The sequence below is a fragment of the Pinus tabuliformis genome, chromosome 3_2 (assembly GCF_031772625.1).
Source record: "Pinus tabuliformis cultivar Carrire ecotype Pingquan chromosome 3_2, CPIR1, whole genome shotgun sequence".
NCBI classification, from domain to species: domain Eukaryota; kingdom Viridiplantae; phylum Streptophyta; class Pinopsida; order Pinales; family Pinaceae; genus Pinus; species Pinus tabuliformis.
Genome location: NC_142302.1, coordinates 1,049,695,767 through 1,049,714,973, shown reverse-complemented (window position 1 = coordinate 1,049,714,973; position 19,207 = coordinate 1,049,695,767).

Genomic DNA, 19,207 nt, shown 5'->3' with positions numbered 1-19,207 from the left:
TAAAACCTATATGAGTTTTGACTGACATTCGATATGCCCAAAGCTCAAGATATAACATAGTGTGCCAATTATATCGAGCTTTGTTAATCGTCCTTTGCAAGATGATTTTTAGGGATTTATTCACGGCTTCAACTTTCCCATTGGCCTAAGGATAATAAGGAGATGAATGCTCTTGCCGGAAACCCAACTTAAGAGCTAATTCATACATTGTTTGGTTTTGGAAATGACTGCCATGGTCAGTGAAAATCTCTTTGGGAATACCAAACCGGGAAATGACTTGGTTGAAGAGAAACAGGGACTCTGTTTCACCATCGTTCTTGAAAGTGGGCATAGCCTCATCCCACTTAATAAAGTAGTCGACAACTACGATGATATACTTATGATTTCCTGTCGAAGGCGGATTGCAAGTAGTAAAATCAATACCCCACTTCGTGAATGGACCGACGGTAATCACAAGAAAGAGCGGAGATGGATGCGCGCACATTTTTCGAGTGTAAACTTGATAAGGGTGGCATCTCTTGACTGCTTCAACACAATCCTTGAAGATCGAGGGCCAAAAGCAGCTTGCACGCAAATTGTTTTAGGTTGTTGCAAGCCTAGATAGATGACCACCACAAGCTCCACTGTGGCAATCATTTAGCACAAACTCAGCTCCTTCTAAGGTTAAACAACGCCTAAGAAATGAATCAACCCTGCAACAATATAAAGTGACACCTATAATAATATAGCTTTTAGCCAAGTGACGTAGCTTTCTATGTTCATCCTTCGAAAAAGTGAGAGGAAACTTCGAAGTCTGGAGATATATAATGATATCACCATATCAAGGATCTTCCAAGGAAATAAGGAAAACATGTTCATCAGGAAAATATTCCTCAAACTATTCCTTCCTCACAAGGCAACTCTCAGATCAATTCTACAAATACTAATGATTTCTTAGACTTGGCTGACATGAATTCGAGACCGAACTCTTGTAAAATGACAATCCATCTATTGTATTTTCCCCCAATCACTCCCCTGCTGAGAATAAATTGAAATGGATTGACAACTACTAAGACGAAAGTTTTTCTAAGAAGAATATAATGTCTAAGTCAATGGATAGCATGGAAAGCTTCCAAAGCTAATTTCTCAATGGGAGAATATCGCAGTTCAAGGCCCACTAAGCTTCGGCTCAAATAATAGATTACGTGCTCAGTGAAAGCATCATCTTCTTAAACCAGAACCATACCAATAGTTAATTCAGCTACAGTGAGATATAAAAGGAAGTCTCTGCTATAATGAGGTGGAATCAACAAAGGAGCAGAGGCTAATGTCTTTTTCAAAGCATCAAATGGGTATTGCGCAAAATCGTCCCATAGAAATGGGACCCCTTTCTTGAGCAGTTCCATAAATCCTTTAGTAATCACGACATAATTAGCGATAAATATCCTTAATAAATTGGCTTTTTCTTGAAGACTTTGAAGTTGACGAATAGTGGGCGCGGGAGGCAACTAAGGTATTGCCTCAACCTTCAAGGGATCCTACACGAATCCCTTCAGTAGAAACGATGAATCCCAACAACTGACCAGACGTGACAGTGAAAACACACTTATTTGGATTCAACCTGATTTTGTAGAAATGACATCATTCAAAAATTAATCAATGATGCTTGGGATGATCAATTCTCTTTCGAGAATGAGCAGCTAAATCACCCAAGTAGGCTTCGATAATATGTTTTATATCGTGGAAAGAATATGAAATGGCTTGCTGAAAGGTAGTTCTAGCATTCTTAAGTCCAGAAGGCATCTTCTTATATGAAAATGTACCCTGGGGGCAAATAAAATTTGCCTTATGTTGATTTTCTGGATGAATAGTGATTTGATTATAACCGTAAAATCCGTCCATAAAAGAGAAAATCTCATTACCCGCACACTCATCAATAATCTGATCAATAAATGGCGTGGGGTAATTATCTTTATAACAATCCTTATTCAAGTCCCCAAAGTCAATGCACACATGGATTGTTCCTTGCTTCTTGTCAACCAGGACTGGATTCGAGACCCACTTAGTTAAAGGAACGGGGTATATGAAACTCGCCTTAAGAAACTATTCAACCTCAGCTTTGATATTTGCTGCCTTCCTAGGGTTTACCGGTCGAAACTTCTCGTGAATAGGTTTTGCATTTTCATATGGTGTGATCTCATGCTGGGCTATAGATGGATCTACCCCATGCATTTCCTCATAAGACTAAGAAAGCATGTCTTGAAACTCTTTAAAGAGATCGGTATAAATTCGAATTTCTTCAGGGGAACAATCAGCTCCAATAACGACATTCACTAGAACAATTTCTGAAATGACAAACATGTTACCTTTGGCCGAAAACTGTGTTGGAGCAAAAGGACTTAAAACTGCGTGAACATAATTAGTAGATGAAGGACTGGACAAGCTTGATTCTACTTCTCGCAAATCAGGGAGGAAATATGATCGATGATGCAAATCATCCCACGACTTCTCAATACCTGTCATTTCTTCTAGAATTGATTCTTCAGATGGAAAAACAATGTCTAGGCAATCCATAGTAGAAGTTGAATCTAGAGTCCAGGCCGGAGCTACTCCCCCATCCAGTTCTTCCAGCGAAAAAGGGTTCCATGCACGAGCAAAGGGAAAAAAACTATGAAATGAACTCACAGAGGAGTAAGGCATGTTCCCCTGTTGGCCTAAAGAGAACTCATTCCCGGCTCCCAAGCTGCTAATAGCTAGATTAGTCCATCCTTACAAAGAATTATAACCTTGAACTCTGGAGGGAAAAGGTATTGATCTTAGAGATGGGTTAGAATGTGGTATATGACCACTCCCAAAAGGGAAACCTTGAAAATAAGCTGACCCACTCGTCATGGAAACCATAGACGTGGAAGCAGTGGATGGATAAGTTAAGGGAACCAAAGGAATTGCGCTGGAAGGCATTCCAAAGGGGAAAGAACAGTGTTGGAGGCAAAAGCTTGGGTGCCCCCACTTGAAGATAGAATGGATGTAGAGCCAAATATTGCAGTGCTAGGAGTGATTGAAGGTATGGAAATTGTACCTCCTCCTTGTACTAAGAAAGGAGTATGTACAATAGTAGCACTCATAGTTGAAACCATGCTCCCAGCAGTGGTCATCGAAGGAGAATACCGATATAGACCAGGGCTCGAAGGCCTATGGTTCAGGGTCTCGACGTATAATAAAACATCTGGATAATCGGGAGGGAGAGGAGAAGGAGTCGTCTCAGGAGACTCAAGGAGTTCTTCAACCTCTATAACTTCTTCCGATTGGAAGAGGACTGTAGAAAGGACTGGAGTGTTCCTCTCCAAATCTCGACTTACACTAGGTCTATTCTGTGAAACAATAGCTTGAACTGGAGGATCAGTCTCCGTTACGTCCGATGCCACTGATTGGAAATCACCAGAAGAATTTCTCCTATGCTTTCTGGAGGAAGGCTCTGCACTTGTAAGTGAAAGCCCACGAAGCCTCCTAGACCTACGAACTGGTCGATCAACCACGTTTAATTATTTAAGAGAACTAATTAAAGACTCAATTTTTTTTATAAATCTATGGCCAACTGGAAGCAGATAACACTCTCTAACAAATTCCCTAGAAGATATCAAGTAACTTCCAAGTATCTCCGTTTTGGGTGATGAGGACCGGAGACCAAAATACAAGAAAGTGAAATCAAGGACCTTCTGAAGATAGTTTGGGATAACAACGACCCAAGCCTACTAGCGAAGGTGACAGAAACAGTTATGCTGACCCCCAGACAAAATACTTTGTCGGTGCAAGTACCCAAGCTTCGTAAGGGTACCCTCCAGAAGTACTAATGAACATGATGCAACATCTGCCTCAGGTGCTGTGGGATTCCCCTCTATAGTGACCTATGTGGTCCCTAGGAATAGAAACTATGGACACCAGTTCGTATCAAAATCTGGGCGGAACAGTCTCGGGGCGGGATCCAACAAGTAGGAGAGGGGGTATCTCTCTTTCCTTGTCTTCACTCTCCCTCGTGCTTGACTCCCAGTAATGGAGCTTTCCCGGTCTTTCTAACGACACTGGATTTCACTCATTATTCAACATCTATGTTTAATAGTTTGAGTGGCCTTGGAGAGTTAACTCTCCACTCACCTATTCCAAGGCCCTAAAGAGCTAGACTTGTTGATGTAATTAATGAAAAATCAAAAAATGTTCTAGTTCTTTTTAATTAAGCACTTGATTTTAAAAGGTTGTTATTTAGGTCACGGGTAAAATGAGAGTGCAACTTGTGGTGTTTTGACGCAAAATAAATCAATAGAAACTCTGCTATATGCAAATGTAGTTATTTTCTTCGATGAAAATAGATTTCTATAAGGTTCTACGAATAAACTTGTAAAAGATTTTTTTTTTCTTTTTCAGAAAACACACTCCACACACTTAAAATCTAACAGAAAGACTAAAATTCCTGCAGAGAAAACTAAATTAATGCAAACTATAATGATGGTGCAAGATTCTATAGGTGATCATGTAAGAAAATGTGTTCCTTCACAATATCAATAGGCCAACTTGGCTATAAGGAGGGCACAAATTCAATGACAAACTTCCCTCAAAACCAATCGAAAAAGTTCACAATTGCTCAAAAAAAATGAAGAAACCAAAAACTGAAAAGAAAAAGAAAGGCAAGAATGATGTTTTTGTATTTTTGTTTTTTAAAGAACCCAAAGAACTTTTTTGAGAACACAAAGACTACTAAAATTCCAAGACCAAAACCAAGCATAAAGAGTCCCAAAATTCGCAAGTTATGCACATCATTAATATAATAAAACTTGAAATGACAAAGGACTACAGACTTGCATAGATTGATCTGAACAACAATATAAAGGGCTTTAGCAAACCAAAAGAACGTCAAGGAATACTTTCAAGATTACCAAAGAGGCACTCAAAAACCATGAAAAACAAAATAGGTCAACTAGAAAAAGGAAAGAAAAGAAAAATAATCCGAAAGTTGGGTTACAAATAAAACTGCAAACAATTTCTTGTTCTGCAAAGTCAGAACAACCAAGAACTTCTACAAGAAGCCTTGAACCCAAACCCCAAACTAAAACTTTACTAAAAAATAAAGCCCTAGGTTGACTAGGTTTTTCAAGAGGGAGAAGATTAGAAACTGGAAACTTGCATGAAAGCAGAGCTTTACTGACAGTGAATGACCAGAAAATAGAAAAAAACACCAGGCAACAATCTCAATTGGGTCCAATATTCTGAAAAATTTATTCAAAATAAGGTATACGCAACTGTGCAAAGACAAAGCAACATGTATACACGAATGAAACAAAGGAAAATCGCATATACGCGAGTTTCTTTGAAGAAACTGGCGTGTATACGCTACTGTATCCTTTGAAATGCGTGTATATAAAGCTAAATAAAGAAAAACAAAAAATCTAGCCCTGATCCAAAAGATCAGACTTGATGCCCAGGAATCAAACAGGTCACAGACACTGTAAAAGCAAGAAATCAATCAAATAGCGCTTGATCAAGAAGAAACAACCCAATCTTGGAAAAACAAGAATGCTTTCCCCAGCAAAGTCGCCAATTCTGTTCCGGGTAGAATCACCTTAGGGTCTTGGGTTGAGAACCCCAACATAGTGGAGGGAATACAACATAAAGAGACACAAAAACAAGTAGTCCTAATACTTAAACAATTAAGGTTGGTACAAAAGGTCTTACCCGTATGTCCTTATGTTTGAGGTCGTTCCCGTAGGGTTCAAACCCTCTGCCTCTTCCTTGTGCTTTAAGACCTGCAATTCATTCAAGGCAAAGCATATACACCAAAAATAACTGAAAGCATGTTCATGATATCAAGGTTAGATCATATAAACATTAACATGAGATTTTATAAGCAAATCATGACATAAATTAATGCATAAAGACCATAATCATCACGAACAGGACAACGCCTCTTTATTAATGTAAGCTAAAGGAAATATGGAAGAACTACAACCTGAGTCGTCTGCCGGCTCTAAGAGAAACCATCCTCTGGATCCGTCTTGCCCAGGCCTCAACAATCCTCAATAAGTATACACAAGGATGTCATGGAGGGATGATGAACATCTCAAGAAGGAAACAGGGGTTTCCTATGACTTGGGAATGCAGAAGGCACAGGGATATCTTTAGACTTTATTAGGGATGTAATCAACTATAATATCAATATCTAATCCCTTCTCCTTCTTTAGGCCTTCCCATGGAGATGTATTTATACTTATCCAAATTTGTTTTTTCAGTTGGGAAACAGTTGGCCCACGGGCTATAGTAGGTGGGTATACAGTCAAACCCGTAAACCCCACCTGAATAAGGGAGTTTATATATATTTTTAATGTTTTAACACATATACACAGGTTGGGTATAGGCTGACCCACGTGTACACGTGCTTTCGATAGGGCATAATTGTGCATGGGATTTAAAACATTGTTTTTTAGAAAATGGACCAAGTATGGTAGGGAAGGGTTGCCCTAGGCCATATCATAGAGCATCAAATCTACCAAGGGTGGTAAATGGTGCTATAAAACTATTTGGGACTTCTTACCAAGGAGATCCTCTGACATGTTGGTAGGTCCAACACCATCAATATAGTGATAAACCCTGACTCAATAAACCAATCCGACCCATACACAAAAAATCCAAAACGTTGGCGGCATCTAAACATCGGTAGCAACATATGAACATTACATGGATTTATGAAACCATTACGTCTCAACAACACCTCATCCTCTCTCACTCTCAACAATACATGGCTTTAGAATCATAATAGATACAAGAAATCATGTGCACATGATAATCACATATCCTCACACTCTTGACCCTCGCAACAACCCAACAAGACAATATTATCAAGCTCTCACAACAAGAAACTCACCACGCAGAAGCATACTATTCTCATTCATGCAACACATACTCTCCTCATGACAACAACAACATACATACTCTTAATACAAAACTGCCTGCTTTACTTTTCCTACGTACTTTTGATGCCATTCAATGAAACCGACTTAATATTCGTAGAGGTCATTGCTAGAGATGATGCAAAACCCCACAAAAATGTTCGTGAAAAAAAAAAAAACAAATATGAACCTTCCCTGAGTATGTTGGGACCTCCCGTGTGGAAGCTATGTCAAGTAGACAACATGCTTTACTACTTTACCCTAACAAAACTTCAGAGATTTATTACAACTCTAATACAATTACCAGCCCATGCTGATATATGCAGAACCCGAGACTCATTAATTAGAAGGTTTTTCTACTTGTGTATACAGTAAGAGTGTTGGCTTCGACGACATAGACGTATCGAGTGACTAATCTAGGCCAACACAATTCTTTGTCATGTGCGCTCTAACCTCAACCATACACTCTCCAAACACACTTTACATGCGCATAACCTCTAGCAATGATCTCATTGCCATCACACCATCTTTAGTCACTCATTCTACAACATCAAAAAACACATTCTCTGTCCATGTTCATTCTATAGGTAATGTTTTTAATTTCCAACCCTCTAATCGATACATAACACCATTATTTAAAATTGATTTTCCCAAAGGATCAATTTGGACCCCATCAATGACTAATTAACACACCAGAACCACCATTACCAAATAGTTAATGCATTCATGCCATCCATAATGATTTGGTGACCAAATCTAGTCAATGCGTGACTAAATCAACATAACCAAATCGATCCATTATATGAAGGACTAAATCAAACATTGAAAGTGTTTCACTCTTTAACTAGATCCATGCACATCCAACAACCAACACTCTCATGAATAGATCGATATTAAGGCAATCCACTCTCTTTTGGTGACAACTCAACCATAACACCCAGATTAAAGCAAATATTCATGGCATAACAACTAGATAATTAACATGTTCACATTCTGATTAGATTAGATAGATAATGCGCTCCACTACATTGTTGCACCAACTTGAAACCAGATCTAGTCAAGATAATAAGAACTAATCTTCATTTTGAACAAGATCGAGTGCTGAAAATACCAAATCAAACTTTTATTATTTTCCATCATTCCCTTGAAGATCAGATTGATTCATTGGATGATTTTCACAACATGAAAATAATATATCAAACATGAATCCCTCCCAATTTCCTTTGATCACTCTAGTTCAGATAAGAAATGAAAGACATCACAAATGTCAAGTTAAATGCCCATCACATCTTCCTCTTTTTTGTATGACCAGATTGTTCCTCAATAGAAATCAACCCACAGGTGAATTCTTTATGCACTGAAAAAATGTTCGTTTGATATGAATAGGACAAACTATGTACATATTTGAACTAATTCAATGCATTCAAGCATCCAACCTGAATGCCCACTCCCTCCAAACCTTGGCATAGTAAATTTTTAAACCAATTTCTCAACAATAACATTCAAAATCAATCCATGGACTTGTTCAATGCATATACATTCTATGTTCTTTTTGTCTTCAAATCTCTAACCATTCCTTACACTGATTGCATTACAGGTACAACATACTAGCATGGCAGTATACCTATCTTTTATCCCACAAGTGCTCAAAACGTACAGACTAAATCAACAACTTATTAATCTAGTTTCATTACACCTATTTGGAGGATTTGGACCATATCCATTTATTGAAACACTTTTAAATTAGATCATGGCTTTAAACACTTGCTCACAGGGTCATAAAGGAGCATTCAAATAGAGATTGCGGCTTCACTTCAAGTATCAATTTGAGCCACATAAAAAATAATGATTACATCAATAATAGAGCCATTAGAGCACCTTTTGAGGACATGATAAAATGACATATTAAAACCAAGACAAAAAATTTACATTGAGACAATAAAATGATAAGAAAAACTTCCTTTTCTTTGAGGAGCCCCTTGAACTCATGCACTTTATTTTACATTCTCCCCCTAAGACCTAATGGGCTTCAAATATTCATTAAGGTCTCTTGGTGCTCCTTCCTCTCTCAAACCCTAATATGTTGCTTTTTGTTCTAAGGACTAGGCTTCTAGACTTTCTTTTTAATCTTCTTTGATTAAGCTTCTCCTTTTTACTGGATCACACAACGAAATTAGGCATCTTGCAATCTTTGGTTAGATGGCCAAGATTGTCTCATGTAAAACATTTTATGTGACAAAGGAATGGTGGAAAAGGCTCAGATCTTTTGTTGATCTGCATTCTATTCTTTTTCTTCTTTGCATTAGTCCTGCATGCAACAACCTTGTGCCTAAAAACATTTCATAAGTAATAAGTGACCATAAAAGGAATTTTTATACTTGATGGTTGATGATGATCTTCCTTAATTGCTAGGTTGAGAAGGCTTCCTTTTTCGCTCCAACTTCAACTGCCTATTCCACTGATATAAATTGATCATTCTTTGTTTATAATCAACTACTATATGTCAAAGACTATGGAAAGTGAGGCACTTTATATCCTCCGATGATGAAGTGAAAGATCTTCTAATTGATAATTATTTTCTTAACTCTCTTCTTGGCTATTGATGTAATTGTTGGACCCCTTTCTTGCTAGAGTCGTTTTATTTGAAAGTCCTTTTGGATGTTGCCTTAGATCTAGATTCTCTTTCCACCTGATTGTTCTTCTTCTCTAAATTGTTTCTCATAGAAACAACCTCAACTTCTAATCTTTCACAATCATTTTCCTTTTCTTTAAACTACTTTCTCATTCCTTCTTCAATCCTCCTTCCTTGTTCTATTCGAGTTTTCAAACTAATAATTTCTTCTTTAAAAGCTTACTCTCTTTCTTAAGTATTTGAAGGAGCTTTTTTAGATCTCTATTTTTGCAAAGAGCTTTTCTATGTCAGCTAATGCAGAGCTAAGTTGAGCTTGATATCTAGCCTATCTCTGTTCTTGAAAATCTACGACTTTGATGCTGGGAGAGAAAATGTCATTTGGCTGATCACTTTCCTTTTAAGGGGCCTTTTTCTTCTTCTTCCTTTTCTCCACCATTAGTACTGGTTTCTCCTTCATGCAGGGCTTGCAACCTTTCCCAATTCTCCTTTGCGGACTTGAGATCCACGACTTTCTCAAGATCTGGATTATGAAGATTGTCATAAATTGTAAATTTAGCTTGGGAATTCCATTATTGGACTTCTTTTGTAGGGGGTTCTTCGTCATAACCATTCATCAATGCATTCCATACTTTAGATCCAAGTGTAGATAATTGGGATTTCACCTTCTCTCTCCATTCTTGAAAATTTGCAGGACTAAGCAACATAGCACTTTGATAACCCATGATTTTCCCATATCCACCTTCCAACGATTAAGCCGCAATAGAAGGCACCTGCTCTGATATTGATTGTTAGAATCAAATCACTACTGAGAGTGGGGAGGGGGGAGGTGAATCGGTAGTGATAACAAATATAATAAATTAAAATATTTCTGTCAAATAATTAGTCAAACATTACACAAAATATCATCAATAGTTTTGATCATGTAAACCACACTAAACAATCAACATAGACATCATATCAAGCATGCACATAGGACACAAAGATATATGGTGGAAACCCTCAAGGGGGAGAAAACCACCTTGTTATTATTGTGCTACTTCTCTTTATTTTATTATCAATCAATTTGTTTTACAAATGCTAGCCCCAACTAGCTAAGAGCCACTATTCCTGTACAACATTTTGCTGGCCACCACCAACTATGAAGCCCCAACTCCCTATCCACTGGTTTCTTGCCACTACCAGCAAGGAGTCACTACTCCTATCTTGGCATGCCACCACTTGTCGGAGGTCCCATTCTCCTAAAATTCTCAGGGCCACGTTTTCATTCATTTTAACGCTGGAACCCAAAGCAAACAAATGAACTTTGCAACACACAAATAAGTCAGCTCCCTTTGCAACACAATATCAACCTCTCTAACTGCCGCTCACTGCTACAAATATACAAACAACTTCATTATGCGTTATAGCTCAACTAAACTCTAACAATGGCATATCATATTTATGCTAATTTCTCCCTCATCGAGATACACTATATAAATCATTAATTACACAACTTTTTCTTGACGACCACATCAAATAAGCCCTCACACCAAATACTGTGGGAAAAGCCCTTGCAATTGCCCTTGGTTTTATTTTCTCAAGAATCTTCACCCAGATCTGTAACATATCCTCAATAAAACATCATCATCACACTAGAATATATAGTTCTAGCCATCTACAATAATAGCAACACACCTATGATCATGATACTCCAATAAACCATGCCAAAACACATATAAAAATTGACATCAATACCAACCAAACAACATTGTTGCCAATAAAATTTTTAATAACATCACTTTATTTATTTATTAAATATTTTAATCATTTTTAAATAAATAAAAAAACAATCAAAAACCCTAAAAAAATATTATTAAAATTTGTATTAAAACTTCCCTTCCAAATTTGCCAGTAACAAGTAAAATATCACCTTCATCCGTAATCTATCACATGTTATATAAACCATAACTCCATAAATATAAAATTAATCAGAAATTTGGGTAAACAAATATAAGTATCACATTCACATGTTTACGTTGTGAACGATGTCAGTGGGATACCTCTTATGGTCTTTGATATATTATTTTTATTAATGATTATTTAATATACATTAAATAAATAATATAAAATGTGTTACGTAAAATATTATGGTATTTTTTAATTATTTTATTTAAAATAGTAGGGTTTTTTTTAATATTTTTATTTAATTGTATTTATATTAGAAGTAATGTAATGATTTTAATAATAAAAGATGGAATTGATCTTCTGTTAATTAGAAAAATTATCTCAATATTAATTTTACTAATTAAAATAAGCATAGTTTAATTTATAGAATGAAAGAGCTTTTCTACTATGACATTTTTATGGTTAATTTTAACCAAAATCTAACAAAGATTTAAAAAAATGTGGGTTTAATTTGTTTAATCTCTATAATTAAAGTGCCTAAGTTGTTTAATCTGTATAATTAAAGTGCCTAAGTTGTTTAATTTGTAGTTATTATTATTAAATATGAAATATATAGCAATTTTTTATATCATAATAAATATATATTAATAAAAATGGTAATGAAGTTGTGAATATATTTATCGTTGTAATTTTTTCCCCAAACTTATATCATTTATATAATGTAATATTTTTGTTATTTGATTGGAAATTAATTGATAACAATAAAAAATGATTAAGAGTTGTAAACAAAATTAAGATTAATATGGAAATGCAATCATACATTGATCACACTAAAAATTCTATATGTGAGAAGATAGTATACCAAAAATTTCATTGGGAGATTACATGACAATTTAATTCACCACATAGTAGAGCCAACATCCATTACTTGGTTCTTTATGTAGGGAATCGATACATTCCATAGAAGAGTTGTGGTTTGTTAGGTGGTAGACCCAACACCCAGTGTCTAGCTTTGTTGCAAAAGATAAATACACCAACTACTCCCCAAATTCCAATCCCAACTCTGATCCCTAATGACATTAATGATATCTTTTCATCTAGATGCTCGAGCCATCCCACTTTAATATGGGCACTGCTACTATTGTTGTCAACTTCTCCCACTGGGTTTTCCTTTTCACTGCATGAATCTAAAGGACACACATATAAGCACTTATTCCTTTGAAATGATGTTGCACTAAATGTGGAAAATTGTGTTCCTCTGGGGACTGGCCCACAAAGGCTATTAGATGAAACATCCATAACAGCCAGACTATATAGTTTAGAGAGCTCTTTAGGAATCTATCCACTCAAATTATTCTTGCTCAAGTCTAACTGCTCCAAAGTAGATATGTTACTAAGAGATGTAGGTATTAGCCCTTCCACCTGGTTGCCAGATAAATTTAGCAATAGCATGTCTCTCAAAGTTCCTATGCTTGCAGGTATTTGTCCTACAAGATTATCGTTGGACAAATCAAGTATTGTGTTTGTTGGTGAGAGGTATGGCAGAGTATACTCACATCCTTTCACGTGAACTGTGATTTCTTCTTCAAAGAGAGTATAGTTTGAAGAATTTAAAAATCCTTGAAGTCTTTCAAAATGTAATGGCATTCTTCCACTAAATTTATTATTGGGTAAATCCAATACATACAAATAGGTGAAATTTGTTACCCATTCACGGATGCCACCATGAAAATTATTATAGCCAAAGTTTAAAATTGGCAAAAATGAAAAAGATTTCAAGCCAAAAACATTGGCAAAGTCCCAGAAATTTTATTAGTGTGAGCAGAAAAAAAAAGTTAAAAAGGTACAACTTCCATTATGTTCAGGTATTAATCCTTCTAAATTGTTCTTTGATAAATCTAAAATTTGAAGGGAAGCCAAAGTAATTGTATTGGGTATAGTGCCAGAAATATTATTATTATATAGATTTAGTACTTCTAAATCCTTTATGTGACTTATACTAAGTAGGAGAGATCCAGTCAAATTGTTATTTGATAAAACAAGTTTGTGAAGATTGCTTAATTGACCTATGTTACGCGGGAGAGATCCAATTAACTGGTTGTTTGATAAGTCGAGATACTTCAAATCTGTATTGGTAATACTGGGAGAATGCTACCTCTAAGTTTGTTAGCATGTAGGGACAACTTAAATCGTTGAGTAGAATTGAATAGGGTGGGAGGGATGTGGCCATTGAGAGAGTTGTTGGATAAATCAATAATAGATATGCTTTTCATCAAACCCATAACTGAAGGGATTGGACCACTCAATTTGTTTCCGCTACTGGCCAAGACATAGAGTGAAGTGCAGTTGACCAGAGAAGTTGGGATGCTTCCACTTATACTATTGTTGTCAAACAAGAGTGTTTCCAACCTGACCAGGCGAACCAATTCTGATGGTATTCTGATGGTATTCAAATTGTTGGCGTGAATATACAATTCTTTAAGTGAAGTGCAGTTGCCCAGAGAAGTTAGGATTCTTCCACCTAGAGCATTGTTGGACAACCAGAGATATTCCAAGTGGACCAGACGACCGAATTCTGCTAGGATAGAATCGCTCAACTGGTTGCCTTGAATATGAAACGTTTGCAGCAAAGCGCAGTTGCCGATAGAAGTTGGTATACTCCTCGCCAAAGTATTATAGGAAAGGTCGATCCATTGAAGACATGTACAATTAAACAATTCCTTTGGAATATAACTGTGGAGCGCATGATTAGAAGAGAGGTCAAGTATTTGCGATGTATTGACTTGATTCAGTGTGGGCCACTGCGTGAGGACATTTGGGAAGTTTTTTCCAAAAGTTAATTGAAATTTTGTGCCATTCATGTATTAAAAAAAAAGAAAACTAAATAAAATTGTGACGGAAAAGTGAGAATGATGGTGTATTGACTTGGGTCAGTGGATGTAATGACTGCGTAAAAAAAGTGGCTGAAAATTTGGTAAAAACAAGAGGAAAAAGCAACCTCTGGACTTGACCCGAGAAAAGAGGCAAAGTTGAACTGGGAGATCTTTTGAATCTTCACTGAAATTTTGTCTGATTAAAAAACAAAAAGATGAATCCAGTGGAGACCGGAAAATCTGGATATTATTGAAATTTTGTTCAGTAATCTTATTTGTCGATAGAAATTCAATCCCTAATTATAGGAAAAAAATTAGTGAAGACAGTAAATTTAGAGATATTCTTAAGTTAATAAATCTGTTATTCGATTATATTATTATTATTATTATTATTTTTTAAGTCATGGTAAATTAGTAATTTATTATATTAATTTGGTGAATTTTGTGGTTGTCAATATAAAACTAAGAGTATATCTAACAGTTCACAAGCCAGATATACCAGAAACTTATGATTTAGACAGAGCCTAGACTCATTAGATAAAATGTTCTCAAATTTTAGGGTTTTATTTTTTTAAAGTTTTAGTATGTAATTTTTAAAGAATAAAATAAAAAAATATTTATATTGTATATGGTTTGCAACAAATACATCAAGCATTAGAAAGTTAATTCATCAAAATTTTCCAATTGTTTTTTCTTTTCCAATAAAAATTCATGATTTTCTTGAGGAAAGCAACAAATAGAAGGGTTTTGTAGGTGACTATCCTTATAGAACTACTCCACCAAAACACAAATCTTACAACACTTTACCCTACTAATTGATTATAAAATCTTCCATGATGCCTTGTTTGCATGAATGTGTTTCATGGGGGTTGCCATGAAGTCACTCGTGCCCCCAAATTTCCCATTTTTATATTTTCTTGTATCTACGAATTTAACTAATGTTTTTTTAATAAACTTCATCCACCATTATGAAATTATAGCATGTTTGATTTAGCCATTAGCCTTTAATTCACCTATCTTCAATTTACACCCCTAGTTAGCATACTTGCTTGCTTCTTTGTTAAAGTCTCTTAGTTGAAGTCTCTTTAGGACATGGAACTGCTTCAAGTCCTTTAGGAGCAAACCTTTGAACAAGATGATGCAAGATTAGGAGAGAATCTCCCATAACCATAAATGTGTCCACCTATTTCTCTTTGCCTAACAAAGTCCTTGGTAAAGACCATATATCTCTGATTGATTATTTGTCTATGACGAAGAACCCATGAGTACTTGAACACTTTTTCCTCCTCGGGGTCATAGAGTATCTGCCCCCCACCTGCAACCCCTAGGTTTCGTTTGGATGCCCCATAAAAATAGAGAATCCATCCTTGTTGCAAGCTATTTCATGCTCTTAATTCTACCTCTGTCAATCTTAACTTCTAGCTTTTATCTATTTCACACTGGCTACATCCTATGTTTTGGGAAAAGTTGTCCAAAACTATAAACTTTCTAATCCAATCCCATTCCATTTGGTTTAAGGTTTATTGAGAAGAATTCTAGCTTATCTTTTGAGGTCCAAACTCAACACACAATGCGATTTCTTTCATCAATGTGTTATGGGGAGGAGTATTCATGTTATTAAAAATTGCATTATTCGTTGTTAACCATACTTTCCAAAATACAAATTTTGAGTGAGCTTCTCAATCATTTTTGAAGAGATGTTTCTTCAAAAAGCTTCTAGAATAATTTTTGGTCTAGGAAGAGAAGAATACTTGAAAATTAGAGTGCCATTCCTTTCCATTGGAGAGTGGGGCGATTGCCTCCATCCAAACCGCTCTAGTATAATCACAATCCAGAAAGGTAAAAGAGGTGTTTTCTACTTGATGCAGGCAAAGAGGACACCGAGAGGGGCCATGAATGCCTCTCTTTCTTGAGTTCTCATCTATCAAAAATTTTCTATCAGAAAGAAGCTAGAAAAAAGAGTTTACCTTTGAATTGACATTAGCTTTCCATATTTATTGTTTCAAGTGTTAAACTTTCGGGGAACTCGAGATTGGAAGAGCAGAGTCATGTATCTCTCCTTCACCAAACCAACTGAGGCATGTTGGAAAATATAACTAGTTTTGGTCTTCATAATTGTCAATGTATTCAAATCATTATGCATATCTTATGTTACAGGAGAAAAAAGAAAGAAAAATATTATTTTAAGCATGGGTTTCATGCTCCATTTTGATGGCAATCTAGATCAAGCATGTTCTTCATGATTCTAGAGTTTGTCATGTCATAATAATATTTTTCTTGAGTCAAAAGAGACCTTGTCAATTTTATAAGACCCTATCGAGCAAGTTGTAACATGTAAAATATGTTGATTTTGAGTCTAGAAATTTCTATGAGCCTACAAGCACAAGTCGGTCCTAGTAGTGATACATCGGCCTAAAAGAGGGTATTCAAACCCCACATATGTGTATAAATAGAAGAAACATCAACATCATTTAGCACCAATTCGATCTCTCTAAAGAAGAAGTTAAATCTGACGCTGGGAAAAAGGAGAAAACGAGAGCAAAGGTCTAGGAAGCAAAGGAGAAACCAAGAAGAAGAAAGAAGGTTTGTTTTTTTGGCTCTATTCTCTCACACGTGCAAAGGTTAGGGTTTATGCAACTTCTAGAAGGCCAAAAATTGTAGGTCAAAGTTTGTAGTTGGAAGCTCCTTGAAGCATAATCAATCCTCATTGATTTTGTTGATCTCTGACCTAATTGGAAGCGATTCCTCGAGAGATGAATTGGTGCTTAGAGACTAATTTGGTCTAGCGTTTAGGTCTTAGTTTTCTCATTTGAAGTAGATTATATAAAAAGAGAATAGATTATTTCCAGATTTCCCCTTGGAGTGGTTTTGCCCTGGCTTGGAGCCTAATTTTTATGTTCGTTGTATTTATTGTTTTTGCTCTTAATAATTCTTTGATGAAAATATTTAATAAAGGAACATAAGAAGATAATTAAAAACATGTAAATAATTATTAAAGTTAAAAGGAATTTGAACTAATAGCTGCCTTAATGCATTCTCTTAACATAATATCAGAACTGAGATGAACAAAAAACATTCAACTAAAAAATCATTTTGAAGAGTATATTAAGAAGAATCATTTGAAAAAATACAACAAAAAACGAAAAAGAAAAAGAAAATCTATTGCCCTAGAAGGAGGATTACTACATCAAGCCTTTGTTGAAGAAGACCTCATCATCAAAGGAAGGAAGGAAAAGCATGTGTTATAGATATGCAACATTGTAAATGTGGGAAAAAAACAAAATAGAGAAAGAGAAATGGGTCCGGGGAAACAAAAGATAGTGGATACAACACTTGTCATATAAAGTTCGGGTATGAACAAAAATGAAGAATATAAAAAGCATTTAAATTGGAAAATTGTAATGGAATGAGAAAATTCAGGGAAAGCGAAAATTACGGTGATTTGATTCAGTGTGGGGCACTGCATGCATTAATTGAAATATTTCCAGAAGTTAATTGAATTTTTGTATAAAAATTGAAGAATTGAAAGAAAATTGTAACGGAAAATATTTCCAAAAGTTAATTTTACGGATTTGGAAAAAGGAAGAAGAAAAAGGGACCTCTCGATTTGACCCAACAAAAGAGGAAACAAAAATAGGGTTTTATATTTTTTCAAAGTTTTATATCTTTCGGAACTTCACTGAAATTTTGTTAGATTTAAAAACAAAAACAGGGTTTTATATCTTTTTCAAAGTTTTCGTACATAATTTTTATTTTTTAATTACAGTACAAACAGGGAAATCCAGATATTATTGAAATTTTGTTTAGTTTTTAGAAATTCAATGCCCATTCTTACGGGAAAAACAGTGAAAGCAGTAAACTCTGGGAATATTCTTAATAAATCTTTCATTTCATTTCAATTGTACTATTTTTTTGTTATTAGGTAAAATGTTCTCAAATTTTGGGGTTTGAAATTTTTCAAAGTTTTAGTATGTACTTTTGTTTTTAATAATTGAAGAGTATTTGTATTGTATATGGTTTGCAACAAATATATCTGATTTACGAGAGATATTTCGGCGTAAATCACAAGATCTATCATTTGTCGACGCATTTCGAACCAACCAGTGTGGATCATCGTCAGGACAAGTTGAGGAAACATATCCAGTTTTGCATGTTAAATAGACTGAGCAGAGCCTCCAACGGCTAATTTTGACTTAGGGACAAGAGTCATAAAATCTTTTTTATAATTTAAAGGAAGTTAGTTATATCTGGTGACCATACCCTTAAAATATATATATATATATATATATATATAATAATTTTAATTGGTGTTTAAGTTAATAGTTAGTTAAAAAGGTATTATTTAATAAGTAAACCTAGTATGGATCACAGAAGCCTCAATTCAATAATTAAATATATCTGATATTATAAAATCAATTCATTAAAACATTTCAAGTGTTTTCTCTTTTTCCAATAGAAATATATGATTTTTTTAAGGAAGATATAATTGAGCAACAAAAAGAGGGGTTTTGTATGTGAATATCTCACAAAATTGCCGCACCAAAATACAAATTTTACAACAATTTACCCTACTAATTGATTATGAAAGTTTTCATGACACCTTGATTGCATGCATATGTTTCTTCAATGTTGCCACGAAACCACTTAGGCACCCCAATTTCCCATTTTTATATTTTCTTGTATCAACCAATTTAACTATTTTTTTTGTTAATAGACTTTATCCACCATTAGTAAATTATAGCATGCCTGATTTAGTTATTGGCCTTTAATTCACTTATCTTCAATTTACACCCCTCATTTGTTGAAGCCACTTAGGACATGGAATTGTTGTTGAAGTCTCTTAGCACATGGAAATATGCTTTGGATGGGATATTTTTGCAATTTTCCTGATTCTTCTCATGATG